This window comes from Mobula hypostoma, chromosome 16, assembly GCF_963921235.1.
Source record: "Mobula hypostoma chromosome 16, sMobHyp1.1, whole genome shotgun sequence".
Classification (NCBI taxonomy): domain Eukaryota; kingdom Metazoa; phylum Chordata; class Chondrichthyes; order Myliobatiformes; family Myliobatidae; genus Mobula; species Mobula hypostoma.
The window spans coordinates 16,703,620-16,726,806 of NC_086112.1; the positions used below are offsets into that span (position 1 = coordinate 16,703,620).

At 42.7% G+C, this 23,187-nt stretch overlaps 1 protein-coding gene across 2 annotated transcripts in view; it reads left to right on the forward strand.

Annotated features, from left to right (window-relative positions):
• The window catches only part of rgmb (repulsive guidance molecule BMP co-receptor b), a 211,633-nt gene that overhangs the window by 40,054 nt on the left and 148,392 nt on the right, over positions 1 to 23,187 (forward strand). The window lies entirely within an intron of this gene.

Genomic DNA, 23,187 nt, shown 5'->3' on the forward strand with positions numbered 1-23,187 from the left:
AAAGCTGACGACACACACCAAGGTTGCAGTCTACAGGGCCTGCGTCCTCAGCACGCTGCTTTACGACAGCGAAACCTGGAGTCTCTACTCCAGACAAGAGCGGCGTCTCAACGCCTTCCACCTTCGCAGCCTGAGACGCATCCTGGACATCAAGTGGACTGACCGAGTCACCAACAATGAGGTCCTGGCCTGCGCCCAGATACCCAGCCTCTTCACCCTGCTCCAACAACGCCGTCTCCGCTGGCTGGCCACGTACACCGTATGTCAGACAGGAGAATCCCGAAAGACCTGCTGTATGGGGAACTGGCCTCCAGCAAGAGAGCACAAGGGCGGCCCCATCTTCATTTCAAAGACGTTTGCAAGAGAGACTTGAAGTCACTGAAAATGAACATCGAGAGGTGGGAGGACATCACAAGCAATCGCTCTCGCTGGAGGCTGGAACTACGCAGAGGTCTAAAAAGAGAAGAGAAGCTGAGGCTTGCTGCTGAAGAAAAGCGCACTTGCTGAAAAAACAGTACCAAGACAACACTGGAGGGCAGCGCCTTCAAGTGCAGTCGATGCAGCCGAGACTGTCACTCCCGTGTGGGCCTCTACAGCTACAACAGACGCTGCTCTAACACAGACTGAAGCTAGACTTTCCAGACACAGATCCATGGTCTTGCGAGACTTACGGATGCCACCACCAACACCATTCAATGTCCAATATTCCATAATTTATATAATGAAGAAAAAACTCCATAAATGAATTGCAGGCACCCAAGATGTATCAGAAAATTTGCAGGACTGATTATATTAAGCTTCTTGTTCTATTGAAAGCAGTGACTATATTTTTTGTTCCCTTATACAGTATATAACATTACATTTTATAAAGTTACTGAATAGAAGCTTTTATAATCACAGAAGCTACAAATGCAGTTTAAAAAGTAAGTTCAGGCATTTCACTTCAAGTTATGGAACTTCACAGGATGATGTTGAACTTATTTTTTGTTTGTCTCTATGTGTATTTTTACACACTACAGTATCACGTGGTGGGTGTGTTGGTAATATTGGAGTTTCTTTTGCAGTCTAAAATTGAATTATTTTGGATGGGATGGACATTTAGTTGCTTCATAAACTGGTCACCTAGATTAATAAGTGATAAATAATACTTTTATCTTTCTTTTTAATACTTAGGCAGTTGCCTAAATCATCTAGAAAGTTTACTTTTTAAAAATTCAACCATGTTTGAAAGCTGTAAAGGACATAAGTTACAGAATAAAATATTTTGGAAGATAATTTTTAACTGTTATAAGCAATGACTTTGGATCAGAACATGCCTTTTGGTCAGGTAGGACTGTACAGTACTGAAGTAATCTGATCAAATTTGACTAGCACATTTTTAAAATTTACTGTACTAATATATTAGTACAGTTCTTAAATATAGTATTGTGCAAAAGTCTTAGGCACATATATACAGCTAGGGTGCTTAAGACTTTTGCACAGTATTGTAATAATTTTATGTATTGCACTGAAGTGCTACCATGTAGAAAAAAACAAATTTTGTAGCATATGTGAGTGATGATACACCTGATTCTGATACAGGTCTCTATAGTGGACAGAGTGTGGGAAAGGGGGCAGGGAGAGGTGAATCATAGTTGGAAAAAGGAGACGGGAGAGGAGAGGGAGCAGGAAGCACCAGAGAGACATTCTGTAATGATGAATAAACCAATTGTTTGGAATCAAATTACTTGCCTGGTGTCTCAGGGCTTGGGTGTGTCTGCACCTGCACCATCCACCTGCCCCACACCTCTCCCGCAACACTCCACACTCACCATTCCCAATATCCTTTGTTCCCGCCAGATTTACAAACTCACTCTCTGCTCCATATTGACAAACACAGTACTGCGAAAAAGTCTTAGGCACGCTAGCTTAAGGCGTTTGCACAGTGCTGTATTAAAAGTGACTTTGCTGAAGACTGGCTTCCACAGTAGCCGGAATCACAGGAGGAAGCTGTGATAGATCAATACTCAACCTGCCTGGCCGAGCATGCTTCAGCCTTGGTCTTTAGCACCGCTGTTGACAGCTAGATGTGTCAGGGCTGCAGATCTGATGTGTGTTGGTTGTGGGATCAGTTCACATTAGTGGGTCCATTGCATGCTGCTTTTGTACAACTGTGTTGCAGTTTCACAGGGCTGGCATACATTTTTCAGTGAACCCTGCACTGCACCTGTCAAGTCTTTCTGCATTCCTTATTGAATTGGTGTTAAATTTAACAATGGCATGAGAGAGATGCTCGACCATATGTCTGCGGATTACTTGTGCTGCTGAATGTCTACAATGCCTCATACATGCTCAGCTTTGAGCTGCTGGATTTCTTTTGAAACTATACCATTTAACAGAGTCGTAGAGCCACGCAACACAATGGAGAATGACCTTGGTCTGAGGACAGGAGTCAGTCCCTTGAAACCCTGTGCAATTGTGATTTAAATAGTATTATCGACACATGTATTTGTCAAAGGGAAAATTATTGACTTCTGTCCAACATTGTCCAAAGGGTCAAAATCCTAAAACTTTGTGCAAACATAGTTGAACACAATATTTTTGTCTCTGCAAATTAATTTAATTTCATTTTGTTTATAAAAAAAGATTACTCTCTTCATCAAGACACTGCAATAATCAAGAAGGGCATGAAAGCACAAAACAGTTTTGGAAAATACTCACGGTACTGTGCGGAAGTCTCAGGCATAAAAATCAAATTTCTTGAGTAATGATAAACCTGATTCTGATATGGGTGTCTATTGTGGACTGAGAGTGGGAAGGGGAGAGCGGAATCATGATTAGGAAAAGGGGAAGGGAGGGAGAGGGAGTGGGAAGCACCAAAGAGTCATTCTGTAATGATCAATAAACTTATTGTTGGGAATCAGGTGGCCTAGCCTGATGTCTCAGAGCTGGGTGTGCCTTACCTGGCGCTCCTCTGCCACCTGTCCCATGGCACTCCATCCTCTCCGTTCCCAGCATCCTCTGTCCTGACCAGATTTACAAACACGCTGTCTGCTACACATTGACCAATACATTGCTGTACAAAAGTCTTAGGCGTCCTAACTATATATGTGCTTTAGACTTTTGCACAGTCCCATAGAAGATTTGATAGCATCTGTGGAGACTGGAACAGAATTAACATTGGTATCACTAACTGATGATGTTTTTGCTGGTCTCCAGCTAAAAACGAATGTTTTTTATTTCTATCTCTCTCCAATCTTTCTTCCATGTGCAACTTAATCCTTGTTTCACTTTAATTTTTTTCTACATTTGATGGTGAGTCATTGACCTGGAATGTTAATTCTGAGACATTTTTTCAGAGACGCTGCTGGACCTTCCAAGTATTTACAATATTTTCAGTTCCTTTTAATTTCAGGTTTTCACAGTGTGCAATATTTTGCTTTTAGGTGAATGTTGTTAACAAGCAGGATTTCCCGGTGGCCAACCATTTTAATTCCACTACCTATTTCTATTCCAACATATTGGTCCATGGGCTGCTCTGCTGCCATGATGAGACTACCTTCAGGATGGAGGAGGAGCACCTCTTATTCCATCTGGCTATCCTTCAACCTGATTACATGAACACAGATTTTTCTAACTTCCAATGACTTCTCTCCCCTCTCCCTCCTCTCCTTCCCTTTTTACCATGATCCACTCTCCTCTATGATCAGATTCAGTCTTCTTCAGCCCTTTACCTTTTCCAGCTATCACCTCCCATCTTCTCACTTCATCCCTCCATCCCCCACCCCCCTACATTCTCCATCACCTGGTTTCACCTATGACCTTCTAGCTTCCTATTCTCCAACCACTTTATTCTGGCTTCTTCTTTCCTTTCCAGTCATGATGAAGGGTCTCAGCCTGAAATGTCATCTCATTATTCCTCTCCTTAGGTGCTCCTGCCCTACTGACCTCTTGTCCTCAGATCTCAATTCCATTCTATCCCCCTTGGTTCAGTACCTTCCCACCTACATCCATGATGCTTCACATGCTCTCCATCTCCTCAACAACTTTCAATGCCCTGGCCCCGGCCACATTTTCACCATGATGTTCAGTCCCCCACTTCTTTCTCTCATCCAGAAGACCTTAAAACTCTCCACTTCTTTCTCAACAAAATACCCAACCACTTCCCCTTCACCACCACACTCCTCCATCTGGCGGAATTGGCTCTCACCCTCAATAATTTCTCTATCGGCTCCTCCCACTTTCTTCATGGGCACTAGCTATGCCTACCTTTTCATTGGCCAGTAGAACCGTCCATGTTCCTAGTCTTTCCTGGTAATGCTTCCCAATGCTTTCCTGCACTACATTGGCAACTTCCATGGTGCTGCTTCATGTACCAATGATGAATTTGCTAATTTCATCAACTTTGCCTCCACTTTCACTCTGCCCTTAAATTCATTTGGTCCATTTCTGACACTTCTTTTCCATTTCTTGATCTCTTTGTCTCCATCTCTGTACACTAACTATCTACCGATATCTTTTATAAACCTTCCAGTTCCCATGGTTATCTTGACAATGCCTCTTACCCTCGTCTCCTGTAAAAATACTATTCCTTTTCTCAGCTGCTCTGTCTCCGCCACACCTGTTCCTGGTGTGAGGCTTTCCTTTCCAGGACATCAGTGATGTCCTCCTCCTTCAAAGGACATGGCTTTCCTTCTTCCACTGTTGATGCTGCCCTCACCCGCATCTCCATTTTCCAAACAGCTACACTCATCCATCTACCCATCATCTTAACAGGGATAGGGTTTCTCTTTTCCCCACCTACCACCCCATGAGCCTCTGCAACTTCCACCATCTTCAGTGGGATCCCACCACCAAACACATCTTTACCTTCCCCCACCAACTCTCCACTTTCTGCAGAGATCGATCGCTCCCTCCATGATTCTCTTGCCCATTCATCCTTCCCCATCAATCTCTTACCTGGCACTTATCCCTATCTCTGCAAGCAACAGAAATGCTGCACTCCCCCCCCCCCCCATCTCCATTCCGGGCCCCAAGTAGTCCCCCAGGTAAAGCAACACTTCACTTGTGAATCTGTTGAGGTTGTCTCTTGTACCCAGTGCTCCCAATGCAGTCTCCTCTACATTGGTAAGATTTGATGTAATTTGGGGGACCGCCTTGTCGGGCACCAAAAGTGGAGTTTACTGGTGGCCAACCATTTTAATTCCTATCCCCATTCCTGTTCTGTCATGATATCTCATGCCACTCTCAGGGTGGAGGAGCAATATCTCATATTCTGTCTAGGCAGCCTCCATCCTGATGGCATGAACATCGATTTCTCCTTCTGCTAATGTTTTTATTCCTTCCCCCATTTCCATTTTCTACTATTCCCCACTTTAGCCTCTTATTTCTTCTCACTTGTTTATCACCTCCTCCTATTGCCCCTCTTTCTTCCCTTTCTCCTATAATCCACTCCCGTCTCCTGTCAAATTCCTTCTTCTCTAGCCCTTTACTTTTCCCACACACCTGGCTTCACCTATCACCTCTTTCCCCCTCCCTCCACCTTTTTATTTTGGCGTCTTTCCTTTTCCTTTCCAGTCCTGCTGAAGGGTCTCTGCCTGAAATGTCGACTGCTTGTTCATTTTCATAGATGCTGCCTGACCTCTTGAGTTCCTGGAGAATCTTGTGTATGTTGCTCTGGGTTTCCAGCATTTGCAGAATCCCTTGTGTTTATCTTCCGGTATGTTTTGCAGGCATTGTGGAAGAATGCTGTAAATTATTTGGATTTGTGTATTTCCCCGATGCTTCAAACTCCTCCCTCTGTTTGAGACATTGTAGATAATTCAGATAGACTAGGATTAGGACAATTCCATTAGAAGAATTAAAAGTACATATCTATTGCTTGTAAAGCTGTTATTATCTGGTTTAGGTCTCTTAAATATTACCAGTAGAGTAAGAGAATCATGGAGCATTACACCACAGAAACAGGACCTTTGGCCCATCTAGATGGTGCCAAACTGTTATTTTACCTGATGTCATTAACCTGCATCTGGACCATAGCCTTCCATATCCTTCCCATCCATATACTCATCCAATCAATCAAGCCCGCATCCACCACTTTGACTGGCATCTCATTCCACACTCACACCAGTGTAGAAGTTCCACCTCCAGTTTCCACTTAAATATTTCACCTTTCCCCATTAACCCATGACCTCTAGCTCCAGATTCACCCATCGTCAGTGAGAAAAGCCTCATTGCATTTACCCGCTGTACACCCCTTTTGCATTCCTCTATTCATTCCCCAATGCTCCGGGGTGGGGGGGGGGGGGAATTAAAAGTGAACTGTGAAAGAATTAAAGATTTATGTAAAATATGAAAGTAAGATGCTGCAGTTGTTGGAAGTAAAAGTTGTAAGTGATGGACGTTTGTGGATTTAAAATCCCCCCTTTTCTCTGCCCACAAATGCTGCCTCTGATAGAACTCAATTGTGCAGTGTACGATGTTTTTGAGATGTGATGGGGAATGCTCTTGATTTTAATATATCAGCCAAATTACAAAGGATGCCACTGAGTTATGGCCGCTGAATTGCATGCAACAATGATTACATAAAGAAAAGTTGATTTACGTTTATATAGTGACCTTAATGTGCAGCTAAAAAGGAACAAATGAGTACAGAGAGGGATTAGGGTAGGTGGTCAGATGCATGACTAGAGAGATATGAGGGTGTGATCAAAAGGTCAAGTCATGTTGGCATGTGAAGCTGGAGGAGATTACAAGAGCTATGGTGAGGAAAGGAATTAAATGCAAGATGAGGGATTTAGTTACTTGGAGACTGGGTCCAGTATAAATCAAAGATTATTTGTTCACAGATAGATATGCTTTTTAAGATAATATCACTACAAAATTATTGCAATTTTCAGTGCTGAATTATTGTCGTTCATAAGTTTCTGAAAGCTGCCTTGATTTGAAAGTCAACACCTTGTACATTAGATTGGCTGCAAGATCTTGAAATCAGTTTAGACCCAAGAATCTTTTTCTCCTTGGGGATGTGGATCTTTCCAGCCTGATTAGAATACTAATGACGTTTTGAATTCTTCTCTTCTGAAGAAAAGCTTTGCCTTGGGAAGTAGGAATGTGATAAATCAGTGTGATTGGCAACTCTTGACATTTTGCAGTGAAGTTAGAAATCCAGAAATTCTGTGGCAAAAAAATACCTTATTGCATGTGATGACAATATAGTTCCTTGTAATTCTTAAATGAATTTAAAATATAAGATGTTATAGAAAATATAAGAAAGCCATTAATAGCATTCAATAATTAACTTTTAAGCAAAATTATAACTGCTGTTTCAGCTATGACTAGCCACACAGTCATTGGTGTAGAGAGAGTAGAGCAGTGGGCAAAGCACACACCCTGAGGTGTGCCAGTGTTAATTGTCAGCGATGTGGAGATGTTATTTCCAATCTGCACAGATTGTGGTCTTCCGGTTAGGAAGCTGAGGATCCAGTTGCAGAGAGAGGTACAAAGGTGCCTAGGTTCTGTATCTTATCAGTCAGAACTGTAGGAATAATGGTGTTAAACGCTGAGCTACAGTTAATAAACAGAATCATGACATAGGTGGTTGCATTGTCCAGGTGATCCATGGCTGCGTGGAGAGCCATTGAGATCACGTCTGCTCAAGAGCTATTGTGGCGATATGCAAATTGCAGTGGGTCCAGGTCCTTCCTGAGAACAGGTGTTGATCCTAGCTATGACCAACCTCTCAAGGTATTTCATCACCGTAGACGTGAGTGCTACTGGACGATAACGTTGAGGAAGCTCACATTGCTCTTCTTTAGCACCGGTCTAATTGTTGCCCTTGTGAAGCAGATGGGAACTTCGGACTGTAGCAGTGAGAGGATGAAAATTGTCTGAGAATACTCCCGCCAGTTGGTTGGCACAGGTTTTCAGAGCCTTACCAGGTACTCCGTCGCACCGGGCCCTGCTGTCTTGCGAGGGTTCACCCTCTTGAAAGGCGGCCTGACGTTTGTCTCTGAGACGGAGATCACAGGGTCATCGGATGCTGCAGGGATCTTTGTAGCTGTGGTTTTATTCTCCCTTTCAAAGCCAGCATAAATAAAAGGCATTGAGCTCATCTATTAGTGAAGCATAGCTGCCACTTATGATGTTGGGTTTTGTTTTGTAGGACTGCAAACTCTGCCAGAGTTGACCTGCATCTGATGTCACCTCCAACCTAGCTTGGAATAGTTTCCTGGCACTTAAAATGGATATCCGCGAGTCATAACCTGGTTTTCTTATACAGACCTGGATTGCCAGACTTAAATGCCCTCAGCAGACTGCAAACCTCCTGGTTCATCCCTGGCTTTTGGTATGAGAACGTACTGTAAGTTTTTGTAGGCCCACACTCATCCACACAGGTCTTAATGAAGTTGGTGACAATTGTGGTTTACTCATCCAGGCTTGAAGACGACTCCATGAAAAAAGTCCAGTCCACTGATTCAAAGCAATCCTGTAAGCACTCCAGTGCTTCCCTGGTCCATATCTTCTTGGTCCTCCCAACTGGTGCTGCTGTATTCAGTCCCTTCTCTGCCTATACTCAAGCAGTAGAAGTACAGCTAGGTGATCAGACTTACCAATGTGTGGAATAACACAGTAGGCACTCTTGAACGTAGTGTAACAGTGCTCTAGTGTGTTATTTCCTCTGGCACTATAGGTGATTTGTTGATAATAATTATTTGGTGATTTTATCAAACTGGCCTGGTTAAAATCCCCCAAAAATGATGAGGAAGTCACTGGGATATGCTGTTTCATGCCACTGTTATATCAGGACGTAATGTTGAGGATTTATAAGGCATTAGTGATACCTCACTTGAAGTATTCTGAGCAATTTTGGGCCCCTTATCTAAGAAAGGATATAACATTGGAGGGGGTTCAAAGGAGGTTTACAAAAATAGTTCCATGATTGAACAGCTTATCATATGAGGAACGTTTGATGGCTCTGGGCCTGTACTTGCTTAAATTCAGAAGAACGAGGGGGGAGGGGGTCTCATTGAAACCTATTGCATGTTGAAAGGTCTTGACAGAGAGGATGTGGAGAGGATATTTCCTGTGGTGGACACAGCCTCAGAATAGGATGTCCGTTTAGAATGGAGGTGAGGAGGAATTTCTTTAGCCAGAGAGTTGTAAACCTGTGGAATTCGTTGCCACAGGTGGCTGGGGAGGTCAAATCATTGGCTATATTTAAGGCAGGGGTTGATAGATTCCTGATTGGTCAGAGCATGAAGGGATACATGGAGGAGAAAGGAGATTGGCGCTGAAAGGGAAATGGATCAGCCACGGTGAAATGGTGAAGCAGACTCAATGGGCCAAGTTTCACTCCTGTATGGCTGTGGTCTTCTGCCTATAAATCTGTGAGTCAACATGCAATTTCACTTTGAACTAAAGGAACAGCATGGTAGCGTAGCTGTTAGTACTTTGCTTTTCCATCTGGGTACAAACCCGCCACTGTCTGTAAGGAATTTGTACGTTCTCCCCATTACCACGTAGGATCCCTCTGGGTGATCCGGTTTCCTCCCACATTCAATATACATATATGGGTTAGTGAGTTGTGAGCTATGTTGGCGCCAGAAGCGGGATGCCTTGCACAATCCTCACTGATTTAATTGACACAAACTATATGTTTCGATGTACATGTGACAAATCTAATCTTTACTATCTCTCTTTAAGTCTTGCGGGGAAGTAAATTTCTACACCAAATCCTTAAGTATAAGGACATAATTCGTAGCATTCATTAATGACCATTTTAAGGACTATGCCTTTGAATGTCCCAGTACATTTTTGTATAATGTTATAAATTTGTGAGACAACATGCAATTTCACTGTGTATGACAGGACAGCAAAGGCGTTTGTGCATCACTTTACAGTGCCAGTGGTCATCAATCACGGTTCAATTCCCACCGCTGCCTGTAAGTTAGGATGTTTTTCCCATGGCTGCATGGATTTCCTCTAGTTTCCTCCTACATTCCAAGGACCTACAGCTAGATTTAGTGAACTTTGGGCATGCTATGTGGGCACCAGAAGCTTAGTGACAATTGTGGGCTGCCCAGCTCAACCCTGTCTGATTTGATTTGATGCAAGTGAGGCATTTCACTGTATATATGTGACAAAGGTATCTTTTTTTTTTTAAATCCCTCTTTATAGTTTGCAAGGAAGTAAATCTCTGATCAAAGCCTACAACGAGAGTGTAATCCTTACAGTCATTTCAATGAATGGGGGTGTGTTTTTTGCATCAGGTCTAACCCAGTACATGTTCAGTCGAAATATTCCTCAGCATTAACAACCTCTGAACTGCTAACATGAGGAATTCTGCAGATGCTGGAATTTCAAGCAACACACATCAAAGTTGCTGGTGAACGCAGCAGGCCAGGCAGCATCTCCAGGAAGAGGTACAGTCGATGTTTCTGGCCGAGACCCTTCGTCAGGACTAACTGAAGAAAGAGCTAGTAAGAGATTTGAAAGTGGGAGGGGGAGGGGGAGATCCAAAATGATAGGAGAAGACAGGAGAGGGAGGGATGGAGCCAAGAGCTAGACAGGTGATTGGCAAAAGGGATATGAGAGGATCATGGGACAGGAGGCCCAGGGAGAAGGAAAGGCGGGGGGACGGACCCAGAGGATGGGCAAGGGGTATAGTCAGAGTGACAGAGGGAGAAAAAGGAGAGTGAGAGAAAGAATGTGTGTATATAAATAACGGATACGGTACGAGGGGAGGTGGGGCATTAGCAGAAGTTAGAGAAGTCAATGTTCATGCCATCAGGTTGGAGACTACCCAGACGGAATATAAGGTGTTGTTTCTCCAACCTGAGTGTGGCTTCATCTTGACAGTAGAGGAGGCCGTGGATAGACATGTCAGAATGGGAATGGGATGTGGAATTAAAATGTGTGGCCACTGGGAGATCCTGCTTTCTCTGGTGGACAGAGCGTAGGTGTTCAGCAGAACAATCTCCCAGTCTGCGTCGGGTCTTGCCAATATATAGAAGGCCACATCGGGAGCACCGGACGCAGTATATCACCCCAGTCGACTCACAGGTGAAGTGTCGCCTCACCTGGAAGGACTGTCTGGGGCCCTGAATGGTGGTGAGGGAGGAAGTGTAAGTCCAAGTGTAAGCACTTGTTCTGTTTACAAGGATAAGTGCCAGGAGTGAGATCAGTGGGGAGGGATGGGGGGGACAAATGGACAAGGGAGTCGCGTAGGGAGCAATCCTTGCGGAAAGCAAAGATGGGGGGAGGGAAAGATGTGCTTAGCCGTGGGATCCCGTTGGAGGTGGCAGAAGTTACGGAGAATAATATATTGGATCCGGAGGTTGGTGGGGTGGTAGGTGAGGACCAGGGGAACCCTATTCCTAGTGGGGTGGCGGGAGGATGGAGTGAGAGCAGATGTGTGTGAAATGGGGGAGATGCGTTTGAGAGCAGAGTTGATGGTGGAGGACGGGAAGCCCCTTTCTTTAAAAAAGGAGGACATCTCCCTCGTCCTGGAATGAAAAGCCTCATCCTGAGAGCAGATGCGGCGGAGAAGGAGGAATTGCGAGAAGGGGATGGCGTTTTTGCAAGAGACAGGGTGAGAAGAGGAATAGTCCAGATAGCTGTGAGAGTCAGTAGGCTTATAGTAGACATCAGTAGATAAGCTGTCTCCAGAGATAGAGACAGAAAGATCTAGAAAGGGGAGGGAGGTGTCGGAAGTGGACCAGGTAAACTTGAGGGCAGGGTGAAAGTTGGAGGCAAAGTTAATAAAGTCAACGAGCTCAGCATGCGTGCAGGAAGCAGCGCCAATGCAGTCGTCGATGTAGCGAAGAAAAAGTGGGGGACAGATACCAGAATAGGTACGGAACATAGATTGTTCCACAAAGCCAACAAAAAGGCAGGCATAGCTAGGACCCATACGGGTGCCCATAGCTACACCTTTAGTTTGGAGGAAGTGGGAGGAGCCAAAGGAGAAATTATTAAGAGTAAGGACTAATTCCGCTAGATGGAGCAGACTGGTGGTAGAGGGGAACTGATTAGGTCTGGAATCCAAAAAGAAGCAGAGAGCTTTGAGACCTTCCTGATGGGGGATGGAAGTATGTAGGGACTGGACATCCATGGTGAAAATAAAGCAGTGAGGGCCGGGGAACTTAAAATCATAGAAAAGTTTAAGAGCGTGAGAAGTGTCATGAACATAGGTAGGAAGGGATTGAACAAGGGGGGAACCGTGTCGACGTATGCAGAAACGAGTTCGGTGGGGCAGGAGCAAGCTGAGACAACAGCTCTGCCAGGACAGGCAGGTTTGTGGATCTTGGGGAGGTAGAAACGGGAAGTCGGGAACTATAAGGTTGGTAGCAGTGGATGGGAGATCCTTTGAACTGCTATAGTCTTGCACTCTATCATCTTCTGGTACTGTATAGATGGGGAAACTGCCATTGACAACTGACCAGCGGGCTCAATCTGTAGGAACTCTCAAAGCTGTTGGAGTGTAAAAGAAAGAGAATTTGGCATATATATCGTCCCTGTTGTGATCTCAGGATTCCATACATTAACAAAGTGTTTTTAAGATGGGGTGGTTGTTGCGATATAGGAAAGGCTACAGCTGATTTACGTACAAGGGGAAAAATTTCTATTATATCTGTGATATTGAATGCTAACAACTAGAATTTACTCTGTGGCCTTCCTTTTGAAATGTTCCAGTGTTATTATTGCTGAAATAAATATAAAATTTCCACAAATGTGCCTGACATTAAAATGTTCCATTTCAGTAGCAATTACTGCTCCAGCCTTTCTCATTACATGTCATGCATTATAAACGTTTCATTTGAATTGGTAATTTTAAATAAGCAATATCCCACTTGCTTTTTTTCTTCCCTTAGACAGTGCTCAACACCTACATTCTGTCCAAACATTTTTCAAATTTGGCCCAATAATTCTTTTAGCGCCTTACTGTTATTCATTTGGTTGATAGCCATTGTGAAAATCCTACTGGGTTTTTCTTTGTTAATTGGAATCTGTTCTTATTATGTATTTCTAACAGCTTAGTAATGGCACTTCTGCTGCATCTACTCTGAATTGAAAATGCTTGGAGACACACTGAGTGCCACTTTGTTTGGTACAGGGGTGGAACCTGGTGTGGCCTTCTGCTGCTACAGTCCATTTTCTTCAAGGTTCAACATTGTGCATTCAGAGATGCTCTTCTGCACACTACTGTTGTAATGTGGTTCTTTAACTTACCTTCACTTTCCAGTCAGCTTGAACCAGTCTGGCCACTCTCCTCTGACCTCTCTCATTAACAAGGCATATTTTGCCCACAGAACTGCCAAACATTGGGTTTTTTCTTTTGTTTTTTTTTTTGCACCATTCTCTGAAAATTCTAGAGACTGTTCTGCATGAAAATCCCAGGTTAGCAGTTTCTCACTGACTCAACCACCCTGAAAGTTGGCACCAACAATCTTCCACGGTCAAAGTCACTGAGGTCACATTTCTTCCCCATTCTGATGTCTGATCTGGACAACAACTGAACCTCTTGACCATGTCTGCTTGCTTTTATGCATTGCGTTGCTGCTACATGATTGTCTGATTAGATATTTACATTAACGAGCAGGTGTACAGGTCTACCTAATATAGTGGCCACTGACTGTAATTCGATTGGCCCAGAGTTTGGCTTTTTTAAAATTTTGAAGCAGTTGTATCATTTCCGATCCTACCTTCCAATAGCGCATCTGACACCCAATCGGTTGCCATAGTTAAAATTAATTTTCTAAATTGCTACATTTGTAACCCATTCGGGAATTAAGCAAAGAACTTCCATGATCTCATTTCAATTTATCTGTGTTTGTGGTTGGTGTTATTTAACTTCCAAACATGACAAAATAGCAACACACACATGCCTTCCATTTCCCAGACACTCACCCTCACCCCCATCTCTTCACTGCTGTAACAGCAATAGAATTCTCCTACCACTCCACATCCAGCAACACACACAAAATGCCGGAAGAACTCAGGTCAGACAGCATCGCTGGAGAATCAGAATTAGGTTTATTATCATTAGCATGTGTCGTGAAATTTGTTAACTTAGCAGCAGCAGTTCAATTTAATACATAATCTAGTAGAGAGAGAAAAAATAATAATAAATAAAATAAAACAAAATAATAAACAAGTAAATCAATTATGTGTATTGAATAGCTGTAAAAAAAAATGTGCAAAAACAGACAACGTTTCGGGCTGAGACCCTTCATCAGGACTCGAAAAAACAAACTTTCATTCTTTTCCAGTCCTGGTGAAGGGTCTTGGCCCAAAATGTTTACTCTTTTCCATAGATGTTGTCCAACCTGCTGAGTTGTTCAAGCATTTTGTGTGTGTTGCTCCGATTTCCAGCATCTGCAGACTTTTTCATCTTTCCACATCTTTCCAAATGCCACTATCGTCAATGGGATCCCACCACTAAACACATCTTTGCCTTTTCCCCCATTCTCTGCCTTCTGCAGAGATCTCTCTCTCTCTCTCTCCATGATTCACCACTGATCTCCCTCCTGGCACCTCGCCACCATTCAGGGCCCCAAGCCGTCCTTTCAGGTGAGGCGACACTTCACCCAGGAGTCTTTTGGTGTCATCTACTGTATCTAGTACTCCCGGTGTGGTGCCCCCGATATAGTGGAGACTGCTTCGTCAAGCACCTTTGCTGTGTCTGCCACAACAGGCGGGATGTGCTGGTGACCACCCATTTTAATTCTGTTTCCCATTCCCATTCTGACATGTCGGTCCATAGCCTCCTCTACTGCCACAGTGAGACTACTCTCAGGTTGGGGAAACAACATCTCATATTCTTTCAGCCTGGCCTACTGAGTTCCTCTGGCATTTTGTGTGTGTTCCTCTGGATTTCCAGCATCTGCAGAGCTTCCTATGTTTATGACATCTCATTATTATAAACTGTTACTCAACATTTAAAGGTCACTTTATGATAAGAATGCAGTGGAACGGAACTTAGGAAGTTTTCTAGACCTGAGACCTGATCCAACATGCTATTGGATTTTGTCATCCAGCCCCACCCTTCTTTAAAATACTTGATCTGACATTTTTAAAAAAGATATGATTAGCAAGATTACAGTCGTAACTTATGGATTTTGACATCTTGACTGGGTTGATGAACGTTTTGTAGCTGTCATGGATGTCATGTGGATTCACGTTACATCTGTTGCTCTGTGAACTTAATTTTAACTACTTTTAACTACTTAATTTTAACTACTTTTAGTAATGTCATTCTACTAGTGTTAGACCATAAGACATAGCAGAATTAGGCTACTCATCCTGTCAAATGTGCTCCGCCATTCAATCATGGCTGATTTATTATCCCTCTCAACCCCATTCTCTTGCCTTCTCCCTGTAACCTTTGACACCCTTACAAATCCAGAACCCTTCATCCAGCATTTTAAGTATACCTAATGACTTGGCCTCCGCAGCTGAGTGCGGCTGGAAAGCTGGCCTTTATTGCCCATTTTTGCTTGCCGTACCTTCTTGAATATCCAGATGGTGAAGTTCAACAATGCTATTCATTGACCTGAGCCAGAATATTGACCTGTCCAAATGTATGTCTTCAGCTAAATCCTGATTTCTTCTTGTTGGTTTTTAATCATAGAAGTGATCCAAGGCCATGACTTTACTCTGGGATGTGGAATAGCATGTGTTTAAAAGAAAGTAAGTGATCGGTTTTAGATTAAATAGTGTGGTTAACGTTTTTATAATTCCTCAGCTCAGGCTGGAGGAGCAACGCAACGTACTTTTTCAACTGGGCAGCTTCCAACCTGATAGCATGAACATTGATTTCTCAAACTTATGGTAATTTTTCTCCACCCCCTTCCCCCCCACCGCCATTCCATTCCAATCCCTCTTTTACCCCTTCTCCTCGCCTGCCTATTAACTCCCTCTGGTGCCCCTCCTCATTCCCTTTCTCCCGTGGTCCACCCTCCTCTCCTATCAGATTCTTCCTTCTTCAGTACTTTATTTCTTCCACCAATCACCTCCCAGTTTCTCACAATACCCCCCCCCTCCATTTCTGTTCCCACCCACCTTCTTCTACACCAAGTTTCACCTATCACCTGCCAGCTTATCCTGCTTCCCCTCCACCCACCTTCTTATTCTGGCTTCTGCCCCCTTCCTTTCCAGTCACAATGAAGAGTCTCAGCAAGAAACTTCAACTGTTTACTCTTCTCCACCGATGCAGCCTGACCTGCTGAGTTCCTCCAGCATCTTGCATGTGTTACTCTGGATATCTAGCATCTGCAGAATCTCTTGCACTAATTTTTTTTATTTTATTTTTTTTTCAGATTCCAGCTTTCCTTTAAACTTGGCTTTCTCAAGAAAAACATTTATTAATGAAGTGCTTAATGTTACATTTATAATTAAGCAATGTGGTATTATATCACTGTAACTGATTGTTTTATCTCAGGTATTGCACTTAATGAGAACTATTTCCTTCACTTCCATTTATCACAGCTTAATAAATGTCAGGATTTCAAAGATTTAGTCAGATTAGGATGGGAGTAGGAAAATAATTAAATGATAGGGTAATTGCCATGTGAACATAGTGAAATTCCAAAAGCTGCCACGTGTAAAGTTTGTACAGATTGAAGTTCAGCATGGTTCCATGTTGAAATTTTTGGTGCTTGTGGTTCTTGTCAGGTTTATATAGAGAAGTGGCACTCTAGTCTGTTAAGTGACAACTATTGAATGAGCTATTTTGAATCTGTCAACATGCCATTGAAATTACAAATGTCTAAACTGAAACTACTTTGTATGTGTCAGGGCAGTCACATGTATATCACCTAGTCATCCATCACCCTTTGCGGAAAGTAAGTATCTGAAAAGCATCTGCCAAAATAGTTATAAGAGCTTAGAATGAATTGTCAAAGTAACAGTGGCAGTTGCATTGTGTAAATTGATCTGTTCCTGATATTTTATCACTTTGGTCTCCTGTGGAGTGATTTACAAAGCAAGCAAACAAGTGTCACTCAGAGCATATCCTGCAATTAAAAGGTGGTGTGCTCTTGAAGTGATGGATTTGATAAAATATTGGCATATTTTACAAGGATTGAATTTTGGAATCTAAGGTTATAGTGTAAACCAGAATGGAAAACTGGAAATTCCCAGAAGCTTTTTGGTTTGGAATTTTACCATACAGAAGTGATAATATCATTCAATAGAAATAATAAAAAGTAATGTTAATAAATGCATGACTGTGGTCAGGATTTTTATCTTAATTAGTAATAGCACAGATTTTTGCTTTAAATAAACAACAATACAGTTTATTAGTTTTTTGAAAGACATTTTTCTGAATAAGTTGGTACTTTAAGACCATAAGTTATAGGAGCTGAATTAGGCCGTTTGGCCCATTGAGTCTGCTCCACCATTCCATCATGGCTGATTTATTGTCCTTCTCAACCCCATTTTCCAGCCTTCTCCCCATAACCTTTGACGGCCTTACTAATCGAGAAACTATTAATCTTCACCTTAAATATATCGGATAACTTGGCCTCCACAGCCATCTCTAGCTAAAGAAATTCCTCCTCGTCTCTCTTCACATCTACTTTATCTAGTCTTTTCACTATCCAATAGGATTGAAAGAGATCTCCCCCTCTTTCTTCTGAACTCTAGTGAGCACAGGCCAGAGCCATTAAACGCTCAAACGTTAATCCTTTCATTCCTGGGATCCTCTTCAATGCCAGCACATCCTTTCTTACATGAGGGATCCAAAACTGCTCACAATCCTCCAAGTGCGCTCTGACCAATGCCTTATAGATCCTCGGCTTTTTTATTTTGTATTTTGAGATGCATAGTGAAAAACCTGTATCCATAGAACATGCCTGTGTTCCAAAAACCCTTTGCATTCTCCTCACACTTCATTCGGCTTCTAAGTTTCCTGTTTCTGGACTGCTTTCACACAAGTGAGCAACTGAGTTGCAGTTTATGCTGCTAGCTTCATACTGGGACAATGGCACAGTTGTCAAGAATGTCACCAAACTACATGTATCAGTTAAGGTCCCTGAACCATAGAAGAGGTGCAAAGCAATGCTAAGGCTTCACTATTGGCTTTTACAAATAAGTGTTTGAAAATATGATAAAATAAGTGTTTAGAATCACAGCTGAGTTTTCCCTTTTAAAAAAAAATCATGGGATAGCATTTAATATGCTGTTATAGCAACAAATGCTTATGGTATTCTTTTAATTAAACTAAGTGGATTATGTTTGGATCCCACTTGTTAAACCATTCTCTTCCTTGAACATTGTTATTGAAGTTCAACATTTTTGTTGCATGATAGAGTAGTGGGGGCACATTGCACAGTTCCTCACAGCTATTACGTGTTCTGATTACATCCAAACACACCCTGGTGCAGATACACTGCTGCAAAGATTAGATTTATTGAAAACCTGCAGATGTTAGACCTCGGAAATAAAACTGAAAATGCTGAAACGTTCAGCAAGACAGGCAACATTGTGGAGAGAAAAAGCAAATTTAATGTCTTAAGTTGATAAGCTTTTATCAGGGATTGATTTTATTCACCAAAAATATTGACAAGTATTCGGAATTTGCTGTGGTCTGTTGATCAGGGTGTGACATGCAACAAAGAACAACATTCAAAGTAGATTTATATTTACTATCAAAGTATGTATACGATATGCAACCCTGAAATTTGTCTTCCCCACAAAGTCATGAAACAAGGAAGAGCCATGGAACCAGCCCACCCAAAAAAAAGAATCAGAATCAGGTTCATTATCACCGGCATGTGACGTGAAATTTGTTAACTTATCAGCAGCAGTTCAATACAATACAAGATCTAGCAGAGAGAAAAAAAATAAATAAAATAAAACAATATAAATAAACAAGTAAATCAATTATGTATATTGAATAGATTTTTAAAAATGTACAAAAAAACAGAAATACTGTATATTTTTAAAAAGTGAGGTAGTGTCCAAAGCTTCAATGTCCATTTAGGAATCAGATGGCAGAGGGGAAGAGCTGTTCCTGAATCACTGAGTGTGTGCCTTCAGGCTTCTGTATCTCCTACTTGATGGTAACAGTGAGAAAAGGGCATGCCCTGGGTGCTGGACGTCCTTAATAATGGACGCTGCCTTTCTGAGACACTGCTCCCTAAAGATGTCCTGGGTACTTCGTAGGCCAGTGCCCAAGATGGAGCTGACTTGATTTACAACCTTCTACAGCTTCTTTTGGTCCTGTGCAGTAGCCCCTCCATACCAGACAGTGATGCAGCCTGTCAGAATGCTCTCCATGGCACAACTATAGAAGTTTTTGAGTATATTTGTTGACATGCCAAATCTCTTCAAACTCTTCAAAGTATAGCCGCTGTCTTGCCTTCTTTATGACTACATCAATATGTTGGGACCAGGTTAGATCGTCAGAGACCTTGACACCCAGGAACTTGAAGCTGCTCACTCTCTCCACTTCTGATCCCTCTGAGGATTGGTATGTGTTCCTTCATCTTACCCTTCCTGAAGTCCACAATCAGCTCTTTCATCTTACTGGCATTGAGTGCCAGGTTGTTGCTGTGGCACCATTCCACTAATTGGCATATCTCAGTCCTGTACACCCTCTCGTTACCACCTGAGATTCTATCAACAATGGTTGTATCATCAGCAAATTTGCAGATGGTATTTGAGCTATGCCTAGCCCCACAGTCGTGTATACAGAGAGTAGAGCAGTGGGCTAAGCACACCCCCCCTGAGGTGCACCAGTGTTGATCGTCAGCGAGGAGGAGATGTTATCACCAATCCACACAGACTGTGGTCTTCTGGTTAGGAAGTCGAGGATCCAATTGCAGAGGGAGGAACAGAGGCCCAGGTTCTGCAGCTTCTCAATCAGGATTGTGGGAATGATGGTATTAAATGCTGAGCTATAGTCGATGAACAGCATCCTGACATAGGTGTTTGTGTTACCTAGATGGTCTAAAGCCGTGTGGAGAGCCATTGAGATTGCGTCTGCCATTGACCTATTCTGGCAATAGGCAAATTGCAGTGGGTTCAGTCTAGTCATAAACAACCTCTCAAAGCATTTCATCACTGTCAATGTGAGTGCTACCAGGCGATAGTCATTAAGGCAGCCTACATTATTCTTCTTAAGCACTGGTATAATTATTGCCTTTTTGAAGCAAGTGGGAACTTCTGCCCGTAGCAGTGAGAGGTTGAAAATATCCTTGAATACTCGCACTAGTTGGCTGGCACAGGTTTTCAGAGCCTTACCAGGTACTCCATCGGGACCTTCCACCTTGCGAGGGTTCACTCTCTTTAAAGACAGTCTAACATTGGTTTCTGAGACAGAGATCACAAGGTCATCAGGTGCAGCAGGGATTTTCACAGCTGTAGCTGTGTTCTCCCTTTCAAAGAGTGCATAGAAGGCACTGAGTTCATCTGATAGTGAAGCATCGTTGCCATTCATACTATTGGGTTTCGCTTTGTAGAATGTAATGTCTTTCAGACCCTGCCAGAGTTGCCGTGCATCTGATATCACCTCCAACCTCGTTCGAAGTTGTCTCTTTGTCCTTGAAATAGCCCTCCACAAATCATACCTGGTTTTCTGCTACAGGTCTGGGTTGCCAGACTTGAATGCCACAGATCTAGCTTTCAGCAGACGACATACCTCCTGGTCCATCCACAGCTTTCGGTTTGGGAATGTACAGTAAATCTTTGTAGGCACACACTCATCCACACAAGTTTTAATGAAGTCGGTAACAACTGCAGCATACTCGTCCAGATTCAAAGATGAATCCCTGAATACAGTCCGGTCCATCAATTCAAAGCAGTCCTGTAAGTGCTCCTGTACTTCCCTTGTCCATACCTTCTTGGTCCTCACTACTGGTGCTACTGTCTTCAATCTCTGCCTATACTCAGGGAGTAGAAGTACAGCTAGGTGAACAGACTTCCCGAAGTGAGGGTGCGGAATAACACAGTAAGCGTTCTTGATGGTGGTGTAGCAATGATCCAGTGTGTTGTTTCCTCTGGTATTGCAAGTGATCTGTTGATGGTAATTACTTAGTGATTTTTTTCAGACTGGCCTTGTTAAAATCTCTCAAAACGATGGTGAAAGAGGGTGCGCTGTTTCGTGCATCAAAACGCAGAAAAAAAAATCACACAGATGGCAACAAAAAAAAAATGAGCAAAAACACGGAACACAAAATCAGAAGGCATATTCCAGTTCAGTTCAGCTCAGTGTCCATTACCTGCAGGCCGTCCCGATTCAAGAATTGCCCAAACGTAGTAACAGAAAAGATCGAGCAGAACTAGAACATATTATAAACCTGAATTAGAGTCCAAATCTAGAATCTGTGCCAATTAAACCTTGCTCCGGTACCATCCACCGACAGCAGGGAGAGGGAGAGATATCACTCAAACACAAGCACCTTAAACCTTAACATTAGACACTAAACAGCTATAAAGAGTAAAGAATTACATAAAAACAAGAATTTTGTGTATAAAAATATAAAAGTTAGAGTTAAAGGATGGATATGGAATAAAATGTGGTATAAGTAAATACCAGCATGTATTTACAATGTAAACATCACTACGGTCTGATGAAAAATATGAAACAGAAGAACTAAAATCTGCAATGGACCATCCCTCTTGCTGGTTCCATCATTCAATAGATCTTGGATGATTGTTTAGCTCACCACTTTCATGCACTTTCCCCAATTCCCTTGATAACCTTATTATCTAAAAACCTATCTGTCTCAGCTGTGAATATACTATGCCTTCACAGCCCTCTCGGGTGAAGAATTCAAAGGATTCACTCCCCACTGAACAAAGAAATTTCTTCCCATCTGTGACTTCAGTTCTGGGCATCCCAGCCAAGGAAATATCAATTCTGTATCTCTGCTCTGTCGAGCCCCATGAGAAAATAGTACATTTCATTGAGATCATCTCTCGGTTTTCTGAACTCCAGAGACCACAAGCGCAGTCTGTAACCTTTCCTCATATGGCAAACCTACAATCCGAGGAAAGGTCATTGATCTGAAAGATGAGGTTTATCTTTGCTGTGTTCAGAATACGGCCTGTCTTTTTAGATATGTGCTTTCTCATATTAATGTTGATCATAAAAAAGTTAGCATAATGTTTTTGATTAAATTATTGTGTTTTAAATTTGGTAGACAACCCGTTTCTTGTATCATATGTCTGCGGATGGTGATGTAAATGGCGTGGTGGCATGGTAGCCTAGCGATTAGCACATCGCTTTACAGTGCAGCAATCACCGATCGCAGTTCCATGACCACCGCTGCCTGTAAGCTGTATGTATTTCCTTCTTGTGACCCCGTGGGTTTCCTCTGGGTGCTCCCCTTTCCTCCCATGTACGGTGAGAGATTGTGCGTTGTGGGCATGCTGTGTGGGCGCCAGAAACCTGGTGACACTTGTGGGCTGCCTGCTGATTTGAATGATCGCAAACAAAACATTTCACTGTGTGTTTTGCTGTACATGTGACAAATAAGGTATTTCCAGTGGTAAGGCTAAATCATCCTAGGTAACTCAGTATACACAAATGGCTAAGACAATTTCTGATTCTTTTCTTGCATACTCAGAGGCTTATGTAAAAATACAAACAAAAGGTGTGATTAAGTGGAACAGCTGAGTCACCGTTTGTATGGTTTAATCAGCTATAAAAACTGTAAGACCTAATATTCACCATAAGGCTTGAATGAGAATTGATTGTGTAGCTTTTCATTTTGCGAAGAAACCTCAGTGGAGCATGAGGTCTTCTGGCCCAGGAATCTGTGGGAAATCTATCTGATATTTGACAGAGCCATACACCAAACTCAGAATCAGGCCTGTGCTGCAAAAAAAAATGAATCTCAAGATAGTATCTGGTGGCGTATGTACTTTGGTAATTAATTTAAATTGAACTTTGAACTTTAGATTTGTCGTACGATGAAAGCTTTGTGCGGGTGGAAAGGCTTGGACTTGTGAAGAGCGCACTTGGTCAAACTGGTCAATATCTCAGACTAGCCACACTGAGGCCCTCTATTGGTCAGGGTCAATCGGGGATGTTGTGTCCTAGTTGTCTATTTGATACGCACGCCAGGGCAGTGCGATAAGGAGAGCGAGCTGTTGCCCATGCAGCAGGCTCCCCATCTCCACGCACGTGATGAATTCAGAAGAACGGCAGAGACGGATACAATTGGGCACCAGTGGCATCACAGCGGTGTTAGTCAG